The 26,181-nt window shown below is 45.2% G+C and overlaps 1 non-coding gene across 1 annotated transcript; it reads right to left on the bottom strand.

The window, feature by feature from the left end:
- Nucleotides 1–8,519: 8,519 nt before the first annotated feature.
- On the bottom strand, nucleotides 8,520–8,626 carry LOC120684105. Its single transcript, XR_005679088.1, has one exon. It is a non-coding gene; the product is annotated as a small nucleolar RNA R71 (small nucleolar RNA).
- Nucleotides 8,627–26,181: the final 17,555 nt, after the last annotated feature.

Below are 26,181 nucleotides of genomic sequence, written 5' to 3'. Positions count from 1 at the left end.
ACTTCATGCCACCTCTTAGGATTTTCTTCTATCTTCTTCTTGACATGTTTGATCAAAATCTTATTACTAGACTCGGCCTGCCCATTGGCCTAAGCATAGTATGGAGATGAATTGAGCAACTTAATCTTATAAGATTCGGCAAAGGCACGCACCTCTTTTGATATAAATGAAGGACCTTGATCCATTTTCAAAGTTTGTGGAATGCCGAACCTATGAATAATATGCTCAGTAATAAACTCAATTACCTCCCTATGTGTCATATTTTTCAAAGGAACTACTTCGGTCCACTTAGTAAAATAATATGTAGCAACTAACACGAAGCGATGCCCCTTTGAAGATGGAGGATTAATTTGTCCAATAAAATCCAACCCCCAACCTCGGAATGGCCATGGTTTAATAATAGGATACATCAACGCAGCAGGCACCAATTGCAAATCACCAAATCACTGACATTCTTCACACCCTTTATAGTATCTAAAACAATCGGATAGCATGGTGGGCCAATAAAAACCAGCTCTTCTGAGTAACCACTTCATCTTGGGAGCCGATTGATGAGTACCACAAATACCTTCATGAACCTCACCCATAGCAACCCGAGCCTGATCCGAGTCTAAACATTTAAGGAGCAAATCTTCAACAGTTTGACGATAAAGTTCATCGTCAATTAAAACATACTTGAAAGCCAAACGCCGAATATTTCTCTCTGCGCCACGACCAGGATCTCTCAAATACAACATAAGAGGAACCCTCCAATCCTGGGCTTCGTCAAAGACAATTGAATCATCTTTTTCGACCGAATCAGAACCAGCAGCTACATCACCGGTCAGACCGGTCTCCGGTCTGGGCGGTCAGACCGGTTTCGCTGACCGGTCGGACCGGTGCGTCCAGAACCAGACACTTGGCTTTCGTTTGCATCGGCTTGCGAATGTTGAAATATTTTTTCGTAACATTATAGCCAGATGCTTGTTGAGCCAGAGTATTTGCCTTTCCATTCTCTTCCCTCGGAATATGTTTGATAATAAATTCATCGAAAGAAGAAATAATATCGAGGCATTTATCAAGATATGCATTTAGGGAACCATTATAACACTGGCATACCTTAGATACTTGCTGCACCACCAGAAGAGAATCTCCAAAGGCTTCAACATGCTTCACGCCCATGGATTGCAAGAATTCCAAGCCAAATAGAAGAGCTTCATATTCAACTTGATTATTTGTGCACTCTTCTTCCAATTGGTTTGAAAATTCAAAAACAGCACCATTCAGAGAAATAAGAACAGCACCAATCCCTTGACCATCATCACAAACCGATCCATCAAAGTACAACTTCCATTGTGTGCAAGTAATATAGCCGACTTCTAAATCATGCTTGTCATTAATCCGATGCTCAACAATAAAATCCACTACAATTTGGCCTCTCATAGATTTTAAAGGTTCACAAGCCAAATCATACTCAACCAAAGCATAAGCCCACTAACCGATTCTACCACTCAAAATCGGTTTTTGTAACATATGTTTGATCACATCAGTTTGACATACTACTATGCAAGTACTAGATAATAGATAATGTCTCAATTTGGTACAAGCATAATAAAGTGACAAACATAACTTCTCAATAAATGTATACCTCGTCTCCACATCAATAAGTCGTTGGCTCAAATATGTAATAATATATTTCTTCCCTTCGGTCTCTTGAGTCAAAACAGCCCCAATAACCTTGTCTTCAGCAGCCACATAAAGTCTGAAAGGTACTCCTCTCCTAGGTGCTTTGAGTACAGGTGGTGAAGACAAATAAATCTTGATCTTCTCAAATGCTTCTTGCTGTTTTGCCCCCCAAGTAAATTCGGTTTCATCTTCTAACCGAAGAATAGGAGTAAATGCATCGATCTTCCCGGACAAGTTAGATATAAACCTTCTCAAGAAATTTACCTTGCCCTAGAACTTCTGTAAATCCTTCTTGCATGTAGGGGCTTCAACCTTCTCATGGCTTCAACTCTCTTAGGATCAATCTCTATTCCCTTCTCATGAATAATGAAGCCAAGAAACTTTCCAGCCGATACACCAAAAGCACATTTGAGTGGATTCATCTTTAAACCATACCGGCGCATCCTTTAAAGAGCAATTCTTAAATCGGCTAAATGATGATCTAAACCGGCCGATTTAATGACAATATCATCAATATACACTTCCAAGATGACACCAATCAAATCATGGAAGATTAAATTCATAGCTCTTTGATAAGTAGCACCCGCATTTTTCAAACCAAAAGTCATAACCACCCACTCAAACAAGCCGACAAATCCCGGACATCTAAAGGCCGTTTTAGATATATCTTCTTCGGCCATAAATATCTGATTGTAACCGGCGTTACCATCAAGAAAACTAATAACATGATGTCCGGAAGCCTCATTGATCAACATATCAGCTATAGGCATAGGATATTCATCCTTGGGAGTAGCTTTATTAAGATCTCTAAAATCAATGCACACTCTAATTTTCCCTGAATCTCTCTTCCCAACGGGTACAATATTAGAGATCCAATCAGCATCAAGTAAACGATTAATTTTAGTTTTAATTCGGTCATAAATAATGGGATTGAAATGCCTAACCGGTTGTTTATAAGGTCTTAAACCGGCTTTAATTGGTAAACGATGCTCAACAAGATCACGACTCAAACCAGGCATTTCATAATACTCCCAAGCAAAACAATCAACATATTCTTTCAATAAATTAACCAAATCGGCTTTATATTCAGCCGATAAATTTTTGTTTACAAAAGTCGGCCTAGGAATAGTTCCATCACCAATATCTACCTTTTCTAAAGGATCGGCCGATGTAAACCCTTGGCCCAACTTATCTAGATCATCAGAATCTTCAATGGCTTCACACATATCGTTCGTACACGCTCGATATTGATCTAGCCTCTGCTGCAGCCATTCTGCATTGGACCGGTCTAACCGGTCGGGGTGTCCGATCTGACCGGTCGGCCCTATGCGCCGAACGAGACAGGACCGGTCTGACCGGTCGGCACGGGCGGTCTGACCGGTCGCTTCTGGAGCTTCTGTTGTACTCATCTAATTTACATTAAATGATTTAGCCGATTATGCATCGGCTTTAGTACAGCAGAGACAAAACCATCCTTAGTGCAACTGATCAAATCATAATCGGACAGATCCACGCCCGATAAACACTTGACATTGTCGTGTGCACTAATAGAATCCGAATCGGCTAAAGCAACAAAGGATGAAGTGTCCCCATGGACAATCTCAACCTCATCGCCGATCCACTGAACTAGAAACTGATGCAAGGTAGAAGGAACGCACTAATTTGCATGAATCCAATCCCTCCCAAGAATCAAATTATAGTTACCTTGCACTTCTGAGACGAAGAAAGCTGTAGCAAGCGTCTTACTCCCAATGGTGAGCTCCATGGAAGGAACTCCTTTGGCGCTAAGAGGCTCGCTCCCTCCAACGCCGCTGACTGTCATGTTCGTCTTGATCAAGTCTTCGTCTTGGCCACCGAGCTTCTTGTACAATGAGTAGGGCATAAGATTTACAATGGCCCCACCATCCACTAGCATGCGAGTTACCGGCTTTCTGTTGATGTGTCCCCTCATGTAAAGAGCCTTGAGGTGATTGTCTTTCTCGCTTGGCTTCTGGAACACAGCTTCACGGGGACCAAATTGAAGATGAGCCATGTCTTCCTCCGGAACCACAAAGTAATCCGAAGACAAGTGCACCACGTTAATCTCCAAATTGGTGTGCTCCGGAGATGCTTCATAAACCACCAATTCCTCATCTTCGGCTGTCGGAGGAACTGCTGGGGCTTCGTCAACAGAAGAAACCGAAACGGGCGGCACCGATTCGGCTGCTGGCTCTGCAGAAGGCTCTACTGGTCTGACCGGTTGGTCAGAGCGGTCTGACCGGTCTGTCTGACTAGTCAGCTGCAGCGGTCCGACCGGTCTGGTTGGCTGATCAGCTGTCTTGGCCTTCCAAACCTTGCTCTGAGGGAAGATGGGCCTGTATCTGTTGAAGTCCTCATCCCTCTTCTTCTATTTATCCTGCTCCTTCTTTTCTTTGTTGCGAAGGCGCTGCAATTTCCTCTTTTGTGTATGAGTTAAACCCGAAGGGCACCACCTAGGCTGATGGTACTTGTCTGCCGTGCTCTTGCTGCTACCGGCCTCATGATCATTGGCCACGACCGGCTTTTGCGAAGGAACATCAACCGATGTATCTATATCCATCGGTTTCTTGCCCGTATCCTTTATGGGCACCTTGATTTCACCGATTTGAACCACAACATGAGCTTTAAGCTTCTCTAGGTTGGCCACAGGCTTCTGCTCCCCTTTCTTCTCCTTGACGCGATACTCGAACCTCGGAACAGGAGCTTGACCCGACCTCTGATGATACCGGTCTGACCGGTCGGAGGTGACCGGTCTGACCGGTGCAGCCTATTGCACTGGACCAGATTGGCGTGGTCCCAATCGGTCATGTACTGGTAGTCTGGAGCTTTCCCCCTGATAATGTGGAGGATAAGGCATCGGAAAACAATGCATCCATATCCCTTCATGCTCCCACATCGGATTCGTTGCATTTGACGCCGGTGGTATCCATGGCATGGTAGCATACATCTTCTGAGGAGGATACAATGTGACAACATCACCTCTGCGCCTGCTGAACTCCCTCCTCGGGGACGCTGGACTATCTTGGCGCGGTGGTGATCGCGGTCTCTTTTTTAGCGGCCGATCGTTTTGAACGGCCTTTGTGTACTTGTTCAACAACTGGTTGAAGGTGGGCTTCTGATTAGTAGCTCTTCCCTGCACCTTCACCTCATTGGTCTTCCAAGTACCCACTTCCAGATGTTTTGGCTTGAAAGTCCGGGGACGATCACTAGGGCGGTCAGACCGGCTGGAAGAACCGGTCTGACCGGTCGGACCGGTCTGACCGGTTGCGCCTGATCAGCAGACCGATTTTTTGCTGGAGAGCTTCCTTGCCCCCTGAGTCTGGGATTTCTGACAATGATCTTCAAAGTATCCTTGCCATCATCAGTCTTCTCTTTGATAACTTCCTGGGCAAGGATCTTGTCACTTGTATTCATCGGTCTTGGATCACCGATGACAACATGCTTCCCCTTAGCTCCTTCGGCTTGCTCCGGCCGAATGAGCACCTTTGGATTGTTCAATTCCAGCGTATGGACAGGGAAAGGAGCATTGTCAATTTGCATCTTAGAAAGTACCAATCGTCCTTCATTAATGGCTGATTGTACCTGTCGACGAAAAACATTACAATCAGTAGTAGCATGAGATGTAGAGTTATGCCACTTACAATATGCATGTCGTTTAAGTTCGTCGGGAGATGGAATAGCATGTGACAATCGGATGTTACCATTCTTAAGCAATTCATCAAAAATCCGATAACACTTAGAAACATCAAAAGTAAATTTCAGCTCCTCTTGCCGATTCTTTTGAATCGACTTGAGAGACGGAACCGAACCGGGTTTGGCCTTTGATGGCCAAACAAATTCAGCGGCATATACTTCCTTACTATCATCGTCCGAACTATCCGGATTATGATCAAGAACATGTGTGTTAGACCGATGAGGCTTGAAAGTATCTTTAAAATTTTTGTACTTAAATTCGGTGCCAATAGCTCGCATCTGCAAATGATTAATCGTAATGTAATAAAAACCTTCAAGTTTCTCCTTCAAATAAGAACGCAAGCCATTAAACGCTAAATCCGCCAAATCCTTCTCCGAAAGAGATGAATTAAAACACTGATTTTTTAAAGCTTTAAATCTTTGGAAGTAATCCAAAACCGATTCATGTCGGTTTTGTTTAATCGACGTCAAATCTAACAATCGAATTTCGGCTTCCCCACTATAGAAGTGATCATGAAATTTGCGCTCTAATTGATTCCAATTTAAAATAGATCCCGGCACAAGCGAGGAAAACCAAGAGAAAGCGGTTCCAGTCAAAGACAAAGAAAACAAGCGAACCCGCAAAGCATCATTAAGACCCGCTTCTCCCAATTGCAAGACATATTGGCTAACATGCTCCCAAGTCGTGCGAGAATCTTCACCATTGAATTTGACAAACTCGGAAACGCACCAACCAGCAGGATATGAAATAAAATCAAACTCAGGAGGATATGGTTTTTGATATAAACGCGACCCACCCATATCAAACCCGAGTTTAGATTTAAGTACACCGGCCAAATCTTCTTTAAATCTATTAAAATCAGCCTGACAAGCACCATTGGCCGAAGTATACGAAGAGGATGAAACACGTTGAATGGTAGGACTAGAGTAAGCCACGTTAGTGTTAGGAATCGGTCCTCGATGAGGTCCAGATCCCTGCTGTGACGTAACATGGGGCCCTGTATACATCACCATCTCATTAGTTCGGCTAGGGACGGCCGAACTAGGGTTGGATGTGTGCGGCACAGAGGGCACTGGCTGCTGTCCCGTCAGACCGGTCTGACCAGTCGCGTAACCGGTCTGACCGCCAGCACCGGTCTGACCGGTCGAGGAGACCGGTGGGACCGGTGGCGCATGAACAGTAGATGGCGATGGAGTTTGCCCTGGGAACGAGTTCAGCGGCATCCCATAGAATTGATCTTGGGTAAAAGACATGCCAGCCGAATCTGCTTCTGTGAATTGAGCGCAACTCTCGACAGTTTTACCCTTTTTAAGCGATGCAATTTCATCATTAAGCCCAGCAAGAGTCTCTCCCGCAGCTACTTGCGCAGCAGATATTTTTGAATCTACCATGAGAGAGAATTGTTTAACTAATTCAGAGGGATCATTAGGAAGTACCTCAACCTTGTCTTGGTTTACCTTGAACGATGGCATCACGAACTCCCCGACCCTCTTGAATAGGCCTCCTCGCTCCTTCTTGAATCCCTGAAGAAACTTCTCCTTCAGGTGCTCTTCAGCGATGAGGTAGGCCTTGCGCTCCTCTTCAGTGAGCTCCTCCATGGTTGCCTTGATGACATTGTCGTTGTGGATTTCACCATGAGTACCCATCTTCTCGGAGAATCTAGATTAGATCGGTTTTAAAACCAGATTAATCTGATTCCCCAGCGGAGTCGCCAAAAAGTGTGTTGACACAGAATCGCGCCAACACACTTGAATGCGCTAGAACGCGTGACGATCGTCAAAACGATCAACACAGCGAAAACCCTGAGTGGACCGGTCTGACCGGTTTTGCCGACCGGTCTGACCGGTGCAGGCAGGAAACTCGCGAAGACCTAGAACAGCGAGCTCGGGAGGGACCCCGTCGGAGCTCGTGATCGTAGGGTTGCTCTGAGGTCGGCAGGCCACTCATAACGTCTTCAAACGCCGCCGGGACGAAGGAAGAAAGCAATCTAGGGTTGGAAAAGGCTAGGGTTTGAGAGATAAAAGTAATGCAATTTTTTGTATTGATTCGATTGGGAATAATCTCAATCGGCCTTAGCCTTTATATTTATAGGCCAGGGAAGATGTACCCCTTAACGAGTATGATTACATGATGACTCTTCTTAAAAACACTAATTCTACTCGGACTGTACAGACCAGACCGGTCGACCTCAGCAGGTGCCAAATTTGGCTGTCAACACCAGCTGCTACCTCTCTAAGGTATAAAATCTCCTGTGTGTCAAGATGGTCATAGACTTGCCATTTATCCTTACCCGTTATCTGGCTTACAACTGCTAAATTAGTCAGTTGATAGATCTAGTAAAGGTCATCACTACAATTTACGATACACTTTACCATAGTGCTTCCCTGAGGATTTCACGATACCCCAGAATACTCCGTGGTGAAGTGCTACACCGGTGATTCTGTGTGCTTGCAGAATACCTATTCAGATTGAGAATAAAAGACACCAACAAGCATTTCTGGTGCCGTTGCCGGGGAAGCAATTGGCTAAAGTTATCATATAATTGAATGATAAACTTTACTGCTTTATCACCGCTAGTTTTAGTGGGCTTACCATTACTCTCTCTCTCTCTCTCTCTCTCTCTCTCTCTCTCTCTCTCGTATTCTATGCAGAGCAATGCATGACCGGTTTTGATCTACCATCCAACTTTGATCTGAATCCTCAAAGAATTGGGCGAATTGTGAGACGCCGCGTCGTCCCACCACAGAAGAAACCCACTTGGAACCCTCGTTCATCAGTTTCAGCACCACCTATGGCCAAGACTCATAGGGAGTACTCGGCCCTATCCAGCAGCCACATCCCTACTGGACTGAACACCGACCAAGGCAATGATGGCTTTGAGCCCAAATCGGGACTAGTAAGCGACTCCGTTCTGTGGAAAGCCATCCGAGGATGCCAACACTCACCTCTAGAATTTTCTGGAAGTGAGTACTACTATTAACCCAGAGGTACCACGATGGATAACGTCTGTCTTCGGCTATTCCCATTCTCCTTGCTAGGCCAGGAGAAGACATGGTTCTACACCAACAAAGCAGACTTCACCACTTGGGATGCTTGCTCCAATACATTCCTGACAAAATACTTCCCGGTGGGCAAAACCAATGCCCTCCGGAGCAAAATCTCTAGATTTCAGCAGTTACCGGATGAAGCCATTCTGGAAGCTTGGGAGAGATTCCAGGAATACATTGCAGCATGCCCCCACCACGGCATGGAAGAATGGCTGATTATTCAGAGTTTTTTCCATGGCCTAAACATGCCAGATCAGAACCACATTGATGCAGCATCATGTGGTTCCTTCCTTTCGCTCGACGTCACCGGAGCAAAAGCGTTGGTAGAGAAGATTGCTTCCAACCTCCGAGCCTGGTCGTCTTCGCCGGGTCGGGTGTCGGAGTCGTCAGAGACGACGAAGACCTGGCGCTGCTCCAATACAGATGAGCGGTTCGATGGGAGGGTGAACGATGCTTCCTGGAATCCGACTGACGCTCCTAGAGTCGGGTCAGATCAGATCTGACTGGAGGCAGGCGGATCCTAGGTTGTAAGAGATGGATCTGGCCGGGGTAATCAGATCTGGTCTGAGTACGTGGCGGTGGCATTGCAAAGTCTATAGAGGACTCGATCAGGGTCGTTGCAGTGGTGTAGTGCGTACTCGCCGAGTTGGATGCACACAGTGATGGATCTGCTGGCGCGATCTATCTGTATGAGTAGATCGTTAGCAGATACGGCAGGGCGACGGGTCACCCTGGGAAGGCTGGTTGTCACATTGGTGACATTGAGTTTGGGAACTCGAGGCATGATAAAGTTTGGGGCAGTCAGATCGGATCTGGCCCCAGTGGCGGTGCTGCTCTCGAGGGTCGAGGAGCTGAAAGTGGGGTTCCTGGGAACCGTGACCTTCGGGAAGCTTCCGAAGGTGAAGGAGAAGCCGGCAGCCACCTCCATCTGGACGGTGACGTTGGTGGAGAAGACGACGCCGGTGTTGGTTGCAATTGAACCCGACGTATGAGCCCTGAGTCCCCTACCTGGTGCGCCAACTGTCGGATTGATATTCCGGCTAGTCCACCAGGGGGTACCCGGTGGTAGAATTTCAGGACGGGGATCTCAGGACCAAGATCTCGATGGTAACACGAAGACGTAGGAATTTAGATAGGTTCAGGCCGCAATGAGCATAATACCCTACGTCCTGTGTTCGTTGTAGTATTAGGGTTTGTAGAATGACGTGGAGTAACACTGCCTATGAGTCTACCCGCACCTCCTTTGTATAGACTAGGAGTTGTGGGGTACAAGTACAGTAAGATATGCTCGGGTTGTTTACAAGAAAGAAGGTCGGTTAAGATCCCTAGATATCCAGGCGTCTAGCTAGAATCTTCACCCTGATCTGTAGAAGATCCTCCCTTCACGCAGCCGAGTCCCTGCATGCCGGGTAGTTGTAGCCGAGTCACCGAGCAGGGTAGTCACCCGAGTACGGGGACCCTACTCGACAGGGAGGTACATAGGTCTACCTTCGTCGATGAGCAAAAGATGCAACACAAATGCACAGAATATCCAATCATGCGTCACACTTACAAAAAGGGCCCATAAAAGAGAGAAAACCGACAAATAAAGCCCCGGCACCGACGTACACACACAAGGACCCACCTGCCAGTCACCCAGCGAAAGGCGGTGGCCAGAGGCGGCGAAGTGGGGCCAGCCGAACCTGGATTGGCACTACTCCAGGTGCACTTTGGCTGGTGATTCGTTCTTATCCTCCCAAAGGAGGTTGAGCAAGTTTCCGTATTTAAAGATGGTGGGAACCGACCTTTCAAGCTATAAAAATGGCCTCCATTCACCCTCTCAAGAATTCACCATTTCATTCTCATACACATTCAAGGAGGAGAAGTAGTAGGACTCCACCTGTATCATTAGAGTAGGAGTGTGTGAGGCGGAGGATCGGAGAAGAGCTGGACGTGTCGGCCTCTCTTCATCTTGTACCTCGACAGATATGAGTCGTTTGAGTAAGTATCCGGAGTTCATCTTCTGGTAAGTTTTTGGTTTAGTATTCTTAAGTTATTCATTTGTTTACGAGTTCATCATCCATTCTTGTAACGGACACTCTTGTAACGGGTAACCCTGCGCAACGCTAGAGTAGTAGTCGAAGGCTTAGACATGGTGTTTAGGCCCTAGGATGCCTTTGTTTGCCTCGTGCTTTATAGTATTGCGGGGTAGACCGCGGGTGGTGACAGCCCCGTCGGTCTGCTATGAAGCTGCTTCGTGGTTAGTGCACTCCCTCCTATCCGAGTATGGCGTAGAGCTACAAGCCGGAGGTCCCTAACAGTACCTGGGTCAGACCAGTGCTCGAAGTGAACGAGTGATGAGCCTAAGTTTACCTTACCTTGACCCTTATCCTTAGATAAACCACACTGCCCAAAGCTCTCCTACTTCTTGTTCTCCTTGGGTACACTAGCTAGAAGATCGTTACACCTCCGTTCCCTGTGAAATTGCGATACCTTGAATACTCTCCGGGTGAAGTGCTACAACGATATTTTCCGTGCGCTTGCAGATCTTTTCTGTGAATATTAAAAATACCAAAACATGTATACTGGACTTATCTTATAGTTATTTATATTTGCATGATTTATGCCCTGCGGTGTCAGACATAGATTTCATGTTTAGTTTACTTTATTACTATATGCTTTGTCTGGTTAAAGACTTAGTTCTAGTTAACTTTTACATGCTCCAGTATTTCATGATAGAGACGGATGTTCTTGGCCGAGACTAGAGCTAGTAAATGATAATGTAGGCGTGGTGCCTTGGCTAGACTTTACCATTCGATTGTTGTGCATCCCAAGGTTTGTAGAGGTAGCCTGCAGGTGGTGACAGCCCTGTTTAGTACCATCGTAATCCTACACGTTCGGTTAGGGGGTAGGAGGGTATAAATGTCTGTGATGGCTTGACAGTCATATCTGTCAGCCATTTGCACAGTGCTCCCTTGTATTAGGAATAACGAGATAGAGGCTAATCACATTAAGTGCAAAATATAGAGTACTAGTAAACTATATAGGTAACTAAAGAACATTAGATAGACCTTGACTAACTAACTTCTGCCTAGCTCCCTGCCTCCTTTTACTTTTATTAGAGAAAAGTTTTGCTTGTGTTTCACACTACCTCTATCCATCTTTATCTTACCCCTATTTATGCATTTAAATGTTCCATTGAGATAGTTCATGTTGCCTACCTACACAACTTAGTCGCCGCCTTCCCTGTGGAATTATAAATGACACTCCGGTATACTCACTGGGTAAAATGCAGCACCAGTGATTATGTCTGCTTGTGGAATGATTCATGGTTCATTATAGTTTGGTTATTAGTAATTGCTATTTGAAATGTTGAGGCATTTGCTGGCGCCAATGCCGGGCATTACTGAAGCCTTTACCGAAACCAGGCTGAACGACCCTGTTTTCGAAGTAGACGTTACGAAATACCAACACCGTTCTGGGTAGCAATGAAGCCTGCTACTAGTGACAAGATAGTGTAACGGATATGTACAACTGTTACAAATATCATTGGCAATGTCTTAAACAAAGGAGACTGGCACTTTTGGCCCTACCAATAAGTTCCATTGGGTAATGGTTGTTGACGCCCATTACCAATGTGTTGAACAAAGGAGATGAGCATTTTTTGCCTATTACAAATGAGTTCCATTCAGAAACGGTTGTTGTTAGTGCCCATCACCAATGTATTGAACAATGGTAACGGCTACTATAACACATTACATCTGTGTTCACTTCAGGTTATATGGAGGAGTTTCTTCATTTCGGAATGAGACCTACCTTCCTCTCGATGCTGCCACTCAACGCCCATGCACGGGCCATCCTGGTCACTCCTCTTCTACCACCGGCACCACTCTCCGACCAAACCTGGCACCCCTGCGGTTCCTCTTCCACCGGCTTGGCCTGTACCACTGACGTGCCTCCTCCTTCATCGCAGCGCCTCTCGAGCCTTGATGTCCTCCACCGAGGTGAGTCCTCCACCTTATGCCCTATCTGACCAGACCTAGCACCCCCATGGTTCCTCATCCACTGGCTCAGCCTGTACCACCGATGCGCCTCCTCCTTCATCGCCGTGCCTCCCGAGCCTTGATGTCCTCAACCGAGGTGAGTCCTCCACCTTATTCCCTATGGATGCATGGATTAATGAATGTGAACAGTGATATGGTGGTTAGAGCAATGTTAGTTTATGGATGCATGTTAGAGAGCTTCCGATTATATTAAAAGGAAGATGAAAGATCAGATTGAGCAATTCAACAAAAGAAAAGCACAACAACCCAACACCAAGCTTCTCAACAAACATAGTGCGCCCCAAACATGAAGGAGATGGATGCATGTTAGTTTATTAACTTTCATATATGAATGAAGACATGAATATTAACTTTCATATATTAGTCTTGTTGTTATTTATTTGCAACATTAATTTGGCCCCAAGCATTGGAGCTTCGGGCCAGAGCCCGTCACAGGGTTTGCCAATACTTGGCAGGGTGTGAAACAATTCTTTTGCCCCTAGCATCGGAGTATCGGGCTGGAGCCCATCGCAGGGTTTGCCAATGGATGGTGCGGTGAGGAGGGCATGGCTCTGTCCTTGTCATTAGAGCAGTGGATCCGGCGGTGCTTCGTAGCTTTAGTGTTCGGAGACACGTGCAGGCAGCGAGTCGCATGATTCCCTATCGTGTGATGAATTGTCAAATGGAAGCGGCACTTGCGGGAGTTGATTATGTGATGAAGATGATGCTCAAGGCGGTTCGGTACGTTAAAGTTAGAAGGCAACATTAGTTTGCACTAGATGGTTGCTAAATGTAAGGTATGTTGTAGCTAGATGACCTTTTCCTAGCCAATATATTACCCTTGCTGGTCTTTGCCATTTCCCTTCCTAGTGAATGTTTTGTGAACTTGTTAAGATCACTGGGTTGTCAAAACTTGTTAAATTCCAGGGTTATGAATTTGTAATGCCTGGGTCACTGAACTTATTGAGATGCCTGGGTTATAAAATGGTTTCTAGGTGCCAAAAGAGACCTTGTGAATGTATCATATTGGATGGTCAAAGAGAAGTTAATTTGGCCAGCATATCTCATTAATTAGGCATGATCATTGATAGTTTAGAACTCTTGATAGTTCATACATCATTGGGCCTGCAATCTTGATAGTTTAAGACCCCAACCATCAATGGTTACGAGCTTCAAGTGTCGACCATCACCTTACCAACATCAGTGGTAATGGGCTTCAAGTTCAACTGTTACCTTTGATTCCATACTGGTAACAGGCATCAAATGAAAACCATTAGATTTGATACGTATTGGTATCGGCCACAAAAGTAAGACCGTTGCCAATGCCTCCTTATCAGTAACGAGCGTCAAGGAGCTTGTTACCAATTCTGAGAGTGGGCCCAAAGGGATCAGCTGGACGGGGTCATTGGTAATGGTCATCAATAACGGGTTTGTACAGACGCCTGTTAGTTATGAATTGTTAAAGGTAACAGTCAGCTCGTGACACCCGTTACTAGTATTAATTGTGGGCCTAGGGGGGAGCAGGCGCAAAGGGTCATTGGTAACGCACTTTAGTAACAGACGTCCTACAACGCACGTTACTAATGCCTGTAATTGGTAACAGTCTTTTGCCCGTTACTGATGACAGATCATTAGTAACCCATAAATGGTAACGTTGGCTATGCCTGTTACCAATGTCCGTCTTCGCCCGTTACCCATGTCCATCTTTCACGTAGTGATTGTTTCATACAGCGTGTAGCTTTTTCCAACAACTAAAAATCACTTTTCAACTAACCATACCACGATACAATGGTGTGTGTACCAACAGTGATTCTATTTCATACTATGAGTAGAACCTTAACAATTCCATCTTGACATCGTGTCGGACTAAAATGAGTGTATACAATGTCGTTTCTTGAACAATATGCAATTTTTATATAGCGTGTATGATTTCACTATTGAAATCTTGCTTTGATATGTTGCCTTTCATCAATGCAACACCGTGCATGCAAACAATACTGATGTTTCATGTAGCATGTGTCATCCTACATATTCATAAAGGCACTGCTCTATTGACTCATCACCACTTTATATCGAGTTGTGAGTTTTTGCAATCTGAAACCTCACGAAACTTTTGAGATGTCGTCTGTTATCGAGCAAAAGAATGATGCTACACTGTTTCACACCACATGTAGATTTTTTTCACTACCTTAAACATTGATACACTTTTGGTGACACTATATGTCATCCATCAAAGCAATGACGATATGCTGTATGAATCCAATTTTTTTAGGACTTGTCCAATTCATATTTTTTTTATAATTCAATCCTCTTGAATCCAATTCAATCCATCTATTAAATCTCCCTAGTTCTTGTGTTTCTCAAGTGTGCTTCTATCCATGACTAGAGTCACGATGTCAAGCTATTAGCTTAAGAACCCCTCTTCATAGTACAGTCAAAGAGCCAAAAAAATGAAAACTTAAAATTACATTTAATATCCTTCATCTTCTTATGACACTTAGTACTTGAAAGTCCATTACTGTTCATCATAATACTACACCCAATCACCACCGGGTCCAAACCCCCTTCACCATCGATTTGAGCCACGAATCAGCGGTGATATACTTTTTAAAAACTACATAAAATTTTATAATGATAGGGAAAAAGCAGTTTATACCCAAGCAGTTACTACATGATCAACCATCTCAACATCCAATGTACAAGACTTTTCACAAGAAACAAATGAAATATGCACCACCGGTGATTCGAACACGACCTCATGCGTCGTTCAACACCTCCATACCACTACACCGCACAATCACTTGTGATAACTAATTGGATAATGTTCATTGATACTAACTTTTCTAAATCTTATATCAAATTTTTAGATGCTAAAACAATCTCAAATAAAAAATATTGTCAACTGCAAAATTTTAGATTTTGTGGAGCACTACAAGGTTGGTGTTGATTTATTTTCCATCCAATCTTGTTTGATATAGGTCTAGTAATTTATATCGAATATTTGTTCATATAAATAATTTCAAATGAAAAAATTGTAAAATATAAAGTTTTAGATCTCATCTAGCTCTATAATTTTGATATAAAGTTTGTCTTCAATCGATTTCATATGAAAAAGTTATAAATATTTTCATGCGAGTGGTGGGTTTTTTACTGCTCGCTTATCACCGCCGATTTGTATTAACGACCTAGCGGTGAAAATACGAACATTGCCATTTCAACTTTCACTGCTAGTCCGTACCTCAAACCGGCGGTGATACAGACTTTCACCGCCAGTTCTAATAGCCACTTCGGCCATCTATAGGGGCAAAGCTGTGCTTTGCCATTGGGGTCTGCCAACCCAGACAGATTTCAAAGAAATCGGTGGCAAATCAGTGTATCTAGTTATTAATAGTTTGTTATATCTCATCCTTTTCTGCATATGAGCCAGGTGCTCTCGTGGCCTGGATTAATTCACCCGTGGCCGCCTACTTGCGAACCGGTGGTAGCAAACCATCACCACCGGTTTGAGCTCAACCCGTGGTTATGGGTTGTCGGGGATGACTACCATTTTTCTTCCCAAATTGAGGAGTCTCGATGTACCATAAGTGACTTAACCAATTAATTTTCCTTCAAAATAACTTTATTAGCCGCAAGTATACAGCTGTCATTCCATATAAGGGCCTAGATATTTCAACTGTTGTACTCTTTTCTTTGTGCGGGTAATGATCGTAGTACTATCGGTGGCAGCCAACCCTTAGCGCATGGGCCTGCAATGAAATACACATATAAACACCCAAGATTGACACGCTGAGCACAATCTTATATATGCATGTACTCCACTAATCAATCTGTGACCAATGGAAATAAAGCTACATGCCACCTAAACTCTCTAAGATTAAAAATAAAAAAACCAGCTGATGATATTTAGAACGAACGTACCATATGGAACACTGTCGTCTCCTGAATCCTTTTCCATACTACCTTTTGGAAGCACATATAACTTTACAAGCATGGTAACAGTAGCCGCAACGCACAAGTCCAAAACTGCTGCCCTGCATATGCATGTCTGCGCGCGACTGCGAGACTGCTGCATTCGTCCCTGATCGAGACCGTTTGCATGCTCCTTGTCGACCGGCTTTGCTGGACAGGAACTTCACGCATGCACAGGCATCATCCCGGTGACTCGGTCCCTGCGTCGTCGTCCATTGCAAAATCCAGCACAACCGTTAGCCGGCTAGACGCCCTTGACAAACAGTGCACTGTGACTGTGCAGTGCGTCCAACCTATAGTTCATCAACTTTTTACCACGTTAATAATAATTTCACGTTTTTTTACCACCAGTTACTTTAGTCTTGGTACTTCCAGATACTTTCTATCTTGATCACCGTACGATGGACGGCTCTTATTTTCTTTAATCATTGTAAAAAATTCTCTAATTCTAGTGTGTATTACAATGCATGGGCTTACTACCTAGTTTTTTTTACTGCTGGTTGTGGCAACTGTATGTGCACCATGCAGGGATTCCAGGTAAAGCCTAGATCCAAGCTCATTCGTTACGATAGACTACGGCACCGCATGTGTTCCTCCTGCTGGTCCAAAAGGTCCCTATCTATCCTATTCGATCGAACAGAGTAGCTACTAACAGTATATGCAGCTCCGGAGTTGTTCAGGAATCGGAATAATGATTGATGCATATATCACCATGCCAAGAGAAGTGAAAAAACAAAGCGTCAGAAGGGCCGGGCCTGCGAGCACTTTGTCAAGATTGGGGCAAGCACAGGCGCGCCTAGGGCTTCGTGACTGACCTTAGCTTTCCACCTACAGTTTTGCGTGATCCCCAATGAATTCCAGTTCCTTTATTGTTGTTAGGGAGAAACCCTTGTGTTAGTTCCAATGATTCCGTATTGTAATATGACAATTAGTTTCGTGGCATCGAAAGATCACCATTGGGAAAATGCCAAGAAAAGATCACCGTAAAATACCACATAAACAATAATTCCGTTCCGAAAAATATTATTCCATTAACTTTTACAGTTAACCGATCATTTTCCTATCTATTGGATAAAGAGATATATCTTTTTTAACACTATCTTCTTCCTCCCACGGCTCGCATCCGTTCGATCCTTACTCAACCGCCCCACTCCGCTCATCTCTACTCCACCTGCTCGCTCCGTCCAACCCTGCTCGCCACGCGGCGCTGGATTGCGGCTCGGTGCCACACACCCCACGCCGCTCTCGCCGGTCTGCGCCCGCGCCGGGCTGACCCGCTCCGGCCACATCGCTGCTCTCACTAGCCGCCCATATATACCAAGTCAGCCAGCTCCTGATGCGTCTGAACCGTTGAATTTTAGGTCTTATGATTTCAGAATATGCAACTTACATATTTGTGAATTCTAAGATGCATGTATTATCAATCACAAAACACTAAATTGAAATTAAACAAATAGTCAAATATATCCAAATGATTATTAATGACCGAATATAGCTAGTTTGATTAATCAGAAGATAGCCCAAAAAAATAAATATGGGCATGATGTTCCTCTCTGACAGCAAGGTTGCATTGGCTTATCCAGACCAGATCATTCTTCATGCAGCTCGTGAACCTCCAGCCCTCTTTGACCGCCTTCAACAGTTTGGAAGCAACCTTTTACCACTGGCACCACTCGATAACTGTTCCCCTTTTTAATTTTTACCACTCCTGCTCCCCCAATAATTCCAGAACCAAAGCCTAAACCCAAGCCGACGATCCAGCCAGCACCAGCAGGGGCTCTCTCTGGCGAATGCATGTCCTCAGCAGCAGGGGCTCGGCCTGCATCCTGCCGCCGATGCAGCAAACGACCCTTTTGGCCGACGGTCGCCAGGCCGGCCACCCTGCGTTTTGTCGAGAATTTGCAACCAGCGGCGAAGAGGCCGGCCGGCAGCGCCTCGAGTCTCGCGAGAATGCCTCGGGCTGCGCGGGGGAATGCAGCAGCAGGAGCATCTGCGTGGCGTTTCTCTCCCATGCCGAGATGCCCTCGCCTGGCCTCCTAGCTAGCCTCCCATGCATGCAATCACTCGTCGCTCTCGCCTACCACAGTGCGTGCTCTGGATCGAGCACAGTCGTCTATAGGGGGCGTGTCTCTATCTGATGCGTCCTTACCCTATGCATGCGAGCTGAGCTGAGCATGCCGTGTTGTCGACGCTCTCAGCTCGCTGGTGATCTGATGGGCTACGGACGTAGATATTCAGCCTTTTCCTCGCTATGGAGGCAGGAGTTGTAGGCCGACGGACGGACAAGGGAATGTAAATCAGTCTATATTTGTCTTCTGTTTCGGTTAAGTTTTGTGCATGCATGCTTTGGTCTCGTTTGGTTCGCACTAAGATATTAGCGTGCTAATGAATAGTGATATTTTGACCACTAATTACGGTGTCAAACAAAACCAGTTTACAAAACCAACTCCAGAACCCCGCGCTAGTGACGCTGAAGAATCTAATAAGGCCTTTGACCGCGCAATTAGAGGATGATTACAGTAGATCACTGTAGCCAATTATTGATTAATTACCGTCATTAGATTCGTCGCGAAAAGTTACACCCGTCCCTAAAAAGGTTTTACAAATAGACTTCGTTTAGTACTTCATGCATGCGAGATTCTCTTTTTGAAAAATGTGCGCACTAGTTTTGTAGAATGGCCAAACAAGGCCTTTCTCTCTAGCTATATACCTTACACAGCTGCTAATTTCTTTCCAAGTTATCCAATGCATGCTAACAATATACTCCCTCCGTGCCAAATTATTAATTATTTTGGTTTTTCCTAAGTTCATAGAGTTTTTTACGCATTTATGCCTAAGTGCATAGTAAAGTCTATATATGAATCCAGTCATCCAGAAAAATCACAACGACTAATAATTTGAAATAGAGAGGGTATATATAACTTGCTAGCTAGCTCTTAGTGCAAGATATGCCTCCTCGTTGAGTTGTGTGACCAAGCAAAGCCGAAAGTTCAAACTGCAATCAAAAGGAAACATGACGACGACCTCGCATTATCATTGCATAGTGACCTGGCAAAGTAGATGTGTACCGCGAGCTGTTAGAATACTAGACAATTTCGGGCACATTTTAATTCCAAAACTAAATAAATATTTGAGCAATATTTGCATGACTATAGTGAGTAAAACATAGTATGTGCACGTGTTCATAATTAACTCAAATTAAAATAGAAACGGAAGGAAACACATTAGCTTCAGACTGCACCTCGAGGCTGGACCAGTGCCTCCGGCACTAGCTGCGTCGTTACCAGATGGAATAGTCATACTATTCGACTAGCCCTATTCAATGTAGCTGTACGGTGTCGATGCAGTAAGATGTTCGCAGTGCATTCTTGCGAACGGCCACCAGGAAGTAGACAAAGTAGTCATTCAGGCTGCGGACGAGAGGTCGATCGGGCCACCAGGATGTAGAGGACGTAGACGTTCGAGGAGCAAGCGAGCAGTCGCGTGAAGACGCTCCCTAAAAACCTGATTGCCCACCATCCCGAGCAGGATCTTTAGTGTGCAGCAGTTCTGGAGGCATGCGTTTGCCAGTACTATGTGCGCAGTACTAGCTATGGGAATGCAGAAAGTAACAGAAGCAGAACAGAGACGTCCCCTTTGCAGGAGTACCTGACAGTGCTTAAGTGAGAGGAAGGACTGGTTTATATAGTTCTGGGGTGCCTCAGATTCAATGAATCTGGACGCTTTAATGGGCTTTGATGAGCGTTAGTTACTAGTGCCATGGATCACAATTAACAGCCAAGGTTAATTCCCAATCATCACTCACCTATAACAATCAATGTTTTAATGTCTCATAATAAATGTATTCAACATCAAAACATTTTCTCATCTCACTACATCACGTCGAACCGTACCGCCCGACCGAGCCGCGCCACGCACACACACGCACCGGACCGTCCGACCGGCTGCGCCGCACCCACGCCTATGCCCACGCCCACGGCCTCGGCCCAACTCGACGAGGCGAGTGAGCGCACGCGTGTGGCTCGCCAATCTCCTCTTACCGGCATCACAAGGGGTCTACATTAGTTCCACCATTTAAGTCGGTTGAGATTCTCCTCAAATCCCCATATGGGATTAAGCACTTGATCCCTAGCATTTATTAGTGGGATTTTAATTCTTTAATTGTAAATGAAACTAAATAGTCCAAGCCCATAAATTCCAACAATCACCGCCAAGAATTCAATCCACACTAGAATTTCCTCTTTGATATACCAGTATTTGATAGAGACTGTTAAGTTGAACTTCCATCTAGAACTGAGGCTATACTTGTTTACAACTGTACAATGGACTATGCTTTGAACTGCTAGTCTTGTGCAAACAAGTTTGACCAAAGCACTACAGTGGTACTAGGCTACATAAGCATCCCCGCGGTTTGGAGCTTATAAGTCATACTCCAGGCCTATCATGAGTTTCTAGAGATTACCCACTTCTCGTAGACTACGACAAATAGTTAAACTCATATAGGTGTGTTCCTTATAGATATTCTGTAGGACAACATCTTTGTTTCAAAAGAACAAGTCATTTGTTTTAAAGAAACCACCTGGAACATATTAAGGTATAAACCATCTTGCCATATAGATTAGAAAAGAAATGCACCTTATACACGGAATGAGCCTTTTTACAAAGGTTCTCTTCTCTCTGTCAGACTTTAGTTTGTTCACCATCCTACTTCACGGGATCTCCGATCAAGTAAGATAGTTTACCACTATAGAATGACTCACATAGGTTTCAAGCCCAATTCTATGGATGCATTGTCTATCACATTCCGTGAAAGACCCTTCGTGAATTGATCTGCCAGATTATTAGCCATCTGAACATACTCCAAGGCTACAACTCCGGAGTTTCTTAGTTTCCTCACAGATTTCAACCGTCTTTTTGCATGCCTTGATGACTTCATGTTATCCTTTGAACTGTTCACCTTGACAATTACCGTTTGCCACAATTCATTAGGATTGTCGGTATCGGTTTTTTCAACTATCGGCAAATCCATTAGAAGTTCAAGAAGCCACTCGGCTTCAACAGTGGTGGTGTCTAATGTTGTGAGCTCTGCCTCCATTGTTGACCTCATTGAAATGGTCTGCTTGCAAGACTTCCAGAAAACAGCGCCACCTCCAAGTGTGAACACATATCCGCTCATGGCTTTTATCTCATCAGCATCAGAGATCCAGTTTGAATCACTATACCCTTATAGTACCCTAGGGTACCAGGTATAGTGAATTCCATAGTCCATTGTGCATTTTAGGTAGCGCATCACCCTTTCAAGAGCCTTCAAGTGATCATCTCCCGGGTTTGAAACATACAGGCTCAGTTTGCTCACCGGAAATGAGATGTCAGGCCTCGTTGCACTAGATAAATACATCAAAGAACCAATGATCTGAGAATATCTCAGCTAATTGACCTCTCATTATTCTTTTGTTCTTCCTTAGAATCACACTGGCATCGTGGTGTTGAGAAAGGTTTACAGTCACCATAACCAAAGCGACTTAAAACCTTCTCCACATACTGAGACTGTGTAAGAGTCACCCCACCATTACTCTCTTTTACGAGTTTTATGTTAAGGATAACATCAGCTTCTTCCAGATCCGTCATCTCAAAACTTTGAGGTAAAAAGTCTTTGACTTCCTTAATCACATTAAGACTTGTCTAAAAGATTAGTATGTCATCCATATACAAGCACAGGATCACTCATTCAACCCCAATGGTAAATAGGAAGGCGTCTTCTCATGAATAATACAATGTTCCTCATAGAACGAAGTGAATAAATTTGAGAAGTACTCGCCACCACGATCTGAGCTAACTATTTTGATCTTTCTCTTAAGTTGGTTTTCTACTTTAGCTTTATAGATTTTAATGTAATATAAAGCATCATCTTTTGACTTCAACAAATAGATGTAACAAAATCTAGAGCAATCATCGGACACATTTTAATTCCAAAACAAAATAAATATTTAAGCAATATTTCCATAACTATAGTGAGTGAAACATAGCATGTGCATGTGTTCATGATTAACACAAATATAAACAGAAATAGAATGAAAGACATGAGTAGACTGTATCCTGGGACGGTACTAATGCCGGAGGCACAGGTTGAAACGTTACCAGTTGGAGTAGTCATACTATTCGTCTGGACTTGTTCCATGTAGTCGTACGACGTCGATGTAGAAGATGTTTGCGCGCAGTCTACGTGCGCAGTACTAGCGATGGGAATGCAGAAAGCAACTGAAGGAGAAAGGAGAGGTCTCCTTAGCAGGAGTACCTAAGAGTACTCGAGTGTGTTGAGATTGAGAAGAGGGGCTGGTTTATATAGGTGTGGGGTGCCTCAGATTCAATGAATCTGGTCGCTCTAATGGGCTTTGATAAGCGTCAGTTACTGGTGCCATTACCGCACCGCCCAGCCGCGCCGCGCCACGCACCGGATTTCACTACCGGACTCGCGTACAAAGGCCGAAAAACACTCGGCAACTTCTTTGCCGAGTGTAGCACTCGGCGAAGCGCACACGGCCTTTCTTCTACAGGCGAAGCCAGCTTTGCCGAGTGTCTTTTCTCGGGCACTCGGCAAACCTTTGCCGTGTGCCAAGCCGCACTCGACAAAAAAAGTTGAAACGGGACGGACGAACAGGCAAACTGGCGAACGGAACAGGCGAACGGGACGAACGGGACGGGCGAACGGGACGGGGTCGAAAACTTTGCCGAGTGCCAGGCGTGTGGCACTCGGCCAAGATTCAAACTTCGCCGAGTGCCAAGCTGGCAGCACTCGGCGAAGTTTCGAGCTTTGCCGAGTGCTGCCACACTGGCACTCGGCAAAGTTTGGCTCTTTGCCGAGTGCCTAAGTAAATGCACTCTGCAAACCCTTTTTCCAGTAAATAGAAAAATAGTTGCTTTGCCGAGTGTCTGGGTAAAAACACTCGGCAAAGCTTGATGTTTTTTTATTTATTCTGTTTATTGTGTAATAACTACATTCATCATCACAAATACAGCATATATACATTCCAGACATTTAATACAGCATATATAAGGCACGTCCATCACAAATATCACATAATAACACAAATATCTCACGCTACATTGCACGAATATCACAAATAGCACAAGTCCAACATCGATGCCATAATTTTAACGTTAAACAAGCACAAGTCCAACAAATTAAACAAGTCTAGTCCAACAAGCACAAGTCTGTAGAACAAATAGCATGAACAACTCTAAATCAGCTAGGTGGCCACTGCGACGCCGCCGGTGCCGGTGAATTCTCGTCCGGAGGCTCATTTGACCCCGCCAATCGATTGATTCTGCAAAAAAAATGGACATAGGATTGCATCTTGAGAAAATTGTAAGAGTTCATGTCCCTCTTGATAGTATGACATTCCTAAACTCAATTTGAAAAGATAAAATATTAAATGAATAGCCGCTTTTCAACTTTCATATCCTTGACTTAGCTCATGTATATATCAGCTGTGAAACCTTCTAATCATTCTTATTAAAGCATATGTCATTAATCAACCAACCACTAAGTGAGTCTAGATGTTCTTTTAGATATAGCACATGATATATTGACATAAAATATCTCAAAATTTGAATATGTATGTGCAAGCAAAGTAAATCTATATATCATACTCACAGGAGTGCCTGTAGTGCCAGATGGAGGAAAGATAGAAGGAAGGCCTAGCGGTGGCAGCGGTGGTGGAGGGCAGGGCATCGTTGGTGGCGGTTGATAGTTGATTGTCGCGCCAAGGCCTTAGAGGTATGAGAACATGGTCTGCATCTGTTGTTGCGCGGCCTGTCGCTCAGCAAGAAGCTCCTGCTCCATCCTCTGCTACTCCTGCATCCGCTCTTCCTGCCACCTGCGCTCTTGCTCCTGCCTTAGTGTCCGCTCCTCCTCCAGCCTCGCCTCGATCTCCTCCCGCCTCTTCGTCTCTTCGTCCATCCGGGCCTATAAGATTTCACCCAAATATTACAATGCGAACAAAAGATAACTAAAAGCAACGAACGACAAATGGAGCAGAAATAACCTGGATTGCACACACACTGGCCACTGAAGTCTCAGGCCGTGGGCGTATTGGCGGGGTCGAGTCGGTGGTCCTTGCCCGAAGCTGGGAGAGAGTCGGCGTACTGGCTGTGTCGACAAGGCTGTTGGCGATCTAGTAATGGCCCTGCTTCTTCCCTCCTCCTGCCCTCATGATGGCTTCTCCAGAAAGGGACTGGGTGGCTGGATCCCATGTGTCCCCATGGAGCGCCTTTCCCATCTCCGTGTACTCAGTGATGCGCGTGTGAACGCTCGGGTTGCTGTACGCCTCGGGTGGATCCGCCGGGTTGTAGGAGACGTCGGACGTCGCCCTGCCCTTGTGCGCCATACAGTATGCCTGGAAGTCGTTGCATTCCTGGTCTTCATGTGACTCCGACTGCAAGCAAAGCAAAAGAATACAATGATTAGTGAGAATGCAGAATTTAGAGTTTGAAAGTACCAAAAAGTGTAATGACTTACCCAAACATCCCTGTACCCGGGAAAGCCTCGGCTGCCTTGATGGTGTGGCGCACCTTGCATCAACAAGTGGCGCTCCCGGCATAAGTTGTGCCGCTGAATCCACTCCTCGCTAAGCCACATGTCCACCATCATTTCCCAGCACGCGCCCTTGCCGGCGCACCAGTTCGGAGGCACCTACACGTAATGGAAGCAAAGTGAATGACATTTCCGAAAATGAAATTCAAAAGAAATGAGTAGTGATTTCGTCATTTACCCTCAAGTATTGTTCCCGCGTGAGGAACATATTTCTTGCTACGTCCTTGTCGACCTTCCTTTTTTCCACATCGGCGCAGTAGGTAATTACGGCCTGAACACGCGCCTCGTAGTGCATGTCCTTCACTAGTTTGTGACATGTTGTGTCAGCCACCTGAGCCGCTATGGACTCATATCCTGGCTCGCACCTGTAGAAATCCTGCATATAGACTCGATAATTGCAGTCAATATTCAAAGAGTTTCAAATATATGGTAACTATTCACCAATATAGTGAGACGACTTACCCAGAATTCTCCCACCACCCATCTCGCCTTGTTGCCGAAGGACCTCCCTTCCCGATCTTCTGCATCTGGGACGGCGATGTAGTGGTCCCACGTGTATGCCGGCTCCAGGATCCCGGCATGCATCACCAGCCCAGGGAAGAGCTCCCTGCATAGGGTTCATAGGGTTCCCAGGATGCCATTGGGCTTCCTTTTGTGGGCACCCGCCTGCATGCACATCCAATACCTGTAAAAGTGTATAACATAAAGTATTAGTGTCTTGTCATTTTGAACATATGAATTGAAAAATAAATGCCATTGTGCATAACATAAAGTATTACCTGTCCGATACTGGTCGAATCATCGGGCGTCTCGCAAGAGGTATCGGCCGCTGCGGCAGATGCGACGGTCCTCGCAACCACACCGCCCTCGTATCTCCTGCTGCCTCCTTCTCTTGGTCCTCCTCCTCCTGTCTCGGCTCCTCCTGCTCCTCCTGCTCCCGCTCCTGCTCCTCCTGCTCCCGCTTCTCCTCCTCGTCCTCCTCCTCCTCCGCCGCCGCTGCCGTCGTCAAATCTAGAGGTGTCCTCTCCCTCATGCTCCTTCTCATCCTCCCCTGGCCTCCACCACCTGTCTTACCTCCTCTCGTTCTCCCTGGGCCTCGTCCCCAATGCCTCCTGGACCCCTCTAAGGCATTGGACCCCCCTGCTGCACTGGACCCCTCAGGAGCCTCTTGCT

The sequence above is a fragment of the Panicum virgatum genome, chromosome 7N, assembly GCF_016808335.1.
Source record: "Panicum virgatum strain AP13 chromosome 7N, P.virgatum_v5, whole genome shotgun sequence".
Classification (NCBI taxonomy): domain Eukaryota; kingdom Viridiplantae; phylum Streptophyta; class Magnoliopsida; order Poales; family Poaceae; genus Panicum; species Panicum virgatum.
The sequence above is the reverse complement of the archived record's forward strand: the minus strand, read 5'-3'. Positions and strand labels throughout refer to the sequence as shown.